The sequence below is a fragment of the Lygodium microphyllum genome, chromosome 19, assembly GCF_053477565.2.
Source record: "Lygodium microphyllum isolate KBCC chromosome 19, Lygodium_microphyllum_v1.1.10, whole genome shotgun sequence".
In the NCBI taxonomy this organism is placed as follows: domain Eukaryota; kingdom Viridiplantae; phylum Streptophyta; class Polypodiopsida; order Schizaeales; family Lygodiaceae; genus Lygodium; species Lygodium microphyllum.
The window spans coordinates 21693277-21697398 of record NC_141153.1 but is presented as its reverse complement, the minus strand read 5'-3'; positions in this window follow the sequence as shown (position 1 = coordinate 21697398).

Genomic DNA, 4122 nt, shown 5'->3' with positions numbered 1-4122 from the left:
TCTTGTCTCCTCCTCTTGGAACTTGATTTTAGTAGGGCTTCTGCAACACTTGCTCCTTCTCTTCTCCTCTTGGATGCATGCAAAGTGATGCTTCCTTCACCTCCCCTAAACCCAAGGAGAGACTCCTCTTTTATAGGCTTTCAAGAGCTTCTTTTCTTGGAGAGAGACTTGAGTACCAAGATTGGAAAGGTTAATCTTCATGCAAGATGTGGCTATTCTAGGACCTACTCTGCAGCACCAATTTCAAGATATATCTCTGTGTGTTGCTTGGATGAAAAAACATCCAACACGAAAGTTGTAGATCTCGTTGTTTTTTATAACCCTCGTAGGCCATTTTTAGAGATCATATTTCTATCGTGAGATATTTTAAAAATGGATTCACCATGCCTATTTTAAGAAAAAAAACTTTTTAAATTGTACTCTTAACTTGTGGTCCATGCAACCACCTTAAGGAGAGTTTATTAGATTGCCTTGGGCCTCAACCTTAAGATTGAATTCCACACAAAATCTTGTGTCATTTTAGACCTGAGAAAGAGAAAATCACTTCTCTCCTCACTTTCAGAGGATCACGTCTCTCGTCTTTCTTAGTGAGAGAATTGCCTCTCTCATCTGTATTAATGAAAGACCTTAAAACCTTGACTTGTAAGGGAGAGGATAACCCCAAATGAATGCAATGCTCATTACACACAAGTAAATATTTTTGGGCGTCCCCGGATGCACATATTAATACATATACATAATACTAATGCACATCATCTTCTTAGGACTCAATCCATCTTCATTTATATGTAACTCCTTGGATCTTGTGTACACTCTTACACTTGGCAAACACTTCTTTCCCCCTTCATAACTTGTACTGCTTATACCAGATATCTTCGTCATAGTGCTCTGATCACCCCATTAAGTGATGCACTAGGAATATGGTCTCTAAATGGTCTCATGGCCATGCTAGATCATCATCAACACTTAAAAAAAGTGAGTATTAATTTATTGACATAAATTTATTAAATAGAGAATTCTTAATAAGCAATCAATTTAGTGACATCCCTCTAGCTTCTAAACAGTTGATCTCAACTGTAGCGGGGATACATAGTCCTTAAGAAGATCTAGAAAGTCTTGTAGTTCTCTCTCAGTCATAAATTGAGCATCCAATGGGGGATAATTCTTAAACTTAACCAGATACTTCCGTAATACCTTACCTGACCTTAGAGTATTGTCTTGATGGTGTAAAATTCTCTCAGGCATAAGGAACTCTTATCTTTCTTCTATGTTAGGTAAATCTTCCTTGATTGGTTCCATTGGAGGTTCTGCAATATAGAGACGTAGCAAACTTATATGGAAAGCATTATGAATGTTCCAATTACTTGGTAGATCCTTTTGACCTTTTTGCTTCTTCAATTAAGCCTTCTCAAACTTAAGAAGAACATATTGTCCCAACGTGCGATCTAACGTACGATGATGCTTATCGGCTTCACGTTTATGCTTCTCTTGTGTCCTTTGGATAGCAGCTTTTACTTGAGTGAAAGCTATATCATTCTCTATGACAAACTCATCTGCTACAAAGATCTTATCCTTCTAAGAAGAATGGGTGGTAAATGAGGCTTATCATAGATGATCTCAAAGGGTGCCTTACTAGTACTAGAGTGCAGTGTATTATTGTATGCAAACTCTATTAAAGGCAAGTACTTTTTCCATTCTCTTTGATTATCATAGATATAGGATTTCAAAAGGTCCAGAATAGTAGAATTAGCACTTTCACTTTGCCCATCCATTTGAGGATGATAAGAGGATGAATACTTTAACCGAGTCCCAAGGTTCTCGAAGAGAGCTTGCTAGAAGAGGCTTGTCATGCAAGGATCTCGATCACTTATAATAAACTTAGGCATGCCATGATGCTTGAAAATATGAGCAATGAATAGCTTAGCCATGTGATCAACTTTGATTGTCTATTGCACATGTATAAAGTGAGCTTGCTTACTGAACCTATCAATGATAGTCCAGATTGCATTGTTGCATGTTTGTGTGCGAGGAAGCTCCATGATAAAGTCCATGGCTATACTCTCCCAAGGCTCATTGGGAATAGGTAATAGCTTCAGTAGACCAGGTGGTTTATGCCTGTCATACTTTACTTTTTGGCATATCTTGCACTCGTGGACATATCTTTCAATGTCAGCTCTAAGAATGGGCCAAAAGAAATATCTTTCCAATGCTTGAGTAGTGGGTACAATACCCCTATGTCTAGCATATGGAGATGCATGTGCTTCATCCATTACGTTGTGTCACAATGGTAATGCTACATAAATTGTTTGATGATGATACAAATAACCATCTCGAATCGAGTAAGGTGTAATCGATTGACATCCCATATGGTTGAGAAGTCAGAATTAGTTGCATACATTTTGGGTAAATCCATGAACTCGTTATGGTAAACAGTTGTGATTGCATTCACTAGAGGTTGTCATGATAGAGCATCTGCTACCACATTCTTAGTTCCAGATGTGGAAGGATTTGAAAATGAAACATAGATAAGAAATTTTCCCAACGCATCTGTTTCTCCGAGAGCTTCTTCTAAGTGAGGAAGTATCTTAGACTTTGGTGATCTGTTTTAATAACAAAATTTGCACCAAGTAAATAGTGTTTCCATACTTGAAGAGCATGTACCACTGCCATAAGCTCTTTCTCATACATTGGAGCACATAGCTCATGGTCCTTGAGGCGTTGGCTCTCAAATGCTACTGCATGATGCTCTTGGTTAAGCAAGATCTAATGCAATCCCTAGAAGCATCACAGTGAACTTCAAAAGGTTTTTGAAGATTTGGAACTATGAGAACTGGTTCTTGAGTCACAAGCAACTTAATTCTTTCAAAGGCTTGTAGTTGCCTTAATCCCTAGCGAAAAGGCATTCACTTCTTGGTAAGGTCATGCAGAGGAGATGCAACATACACAAAACCTTGTATGAACCTCCTGTAGTATGAACATAGGCCCAAGAAACTTCTAACTTCATGTACAGAAGTAGGTGTAGGCCAATCAATAATGGCTTGAATCTTCTCACGATTCATTCTCAACAGATTGTGAGAAATAATATGGCCCAAGTAATGAATTTTCAAAAGGAAAAATTCACTCTTCTTAGCATTGACTTGTAATCTATGCTTGCAAATCTCTTGAAAAACAATAGATAGATGTTTTCTATGCTCCTCTTCAGACCGTGAAAATATTAGAATGTCATCAAAGAAGACACATGTGAACTTTGAGTGAGGTCTGAAAATTCTCTCCATCATTCGATTGAATGTGGTGGGTGAATTAGTCAAACCAAATGGCATGACTATGAACTCGTATAGTCCAAATGTTGTATGAAAAGCTCTCTTATGAACATCTTCAGGTGCTATTCCTATCTAGTGATCGCCACTCTTGAGATCAATGTGGCTAAAGATACTAGCCCCTTGCAACTTATCAAAGATATCATCTATCCTTGGGATAGGAAAACAATTCTTGATTGTGATATTGTTCAAAGATCTGTAGTCTATGCACATATGGAAAGAACCATCTTTCTTTTGAACAAGTAAGACTGGAGAGTAGTATGGAGAAGAGATAGGTTGAACTAACCCTTTTTCCAATAGTTCATTTACTTATTTTGGGATCTCCTCTTGCTGACTTGCACTTACTTGGTAAGACTCATTGATTTTTGAGTGTCCCCCAACTCTTTAAGAGTTGTCTCTTCTTCTTATTTGAACGAGTGTTAGCTTGCACATCTGGAATAGAATTTGAGGATGGTGGAGGAGGATCTTTAATCACATTTGGTTCCTTCCTTTTGTGAGGACAATCAGGCTTCATATGCCCTAACTCACCACAAAGAAAGCACCTTCCTTCCTCTTTGTACTTTTGTATCTCAGAGGGTGAGAGATACTTGCGCTTATTCTTGTTACCCTCTGGCTTTGAATATTGATCATGGGTAGAGATAGGTCTTCTTCGATTAGTTCTATCTCTTGGTTGATCATAGAAAAGCTCTTGTCTAGCTCTATAAGAACTCATCTCCAACTTTCGAGATGTACCAAGTGTATGCAAACTTTCAGCTATGATGGAAGATTCCACCATGCGAGATAAGGTTTCATGTGGATACACCTT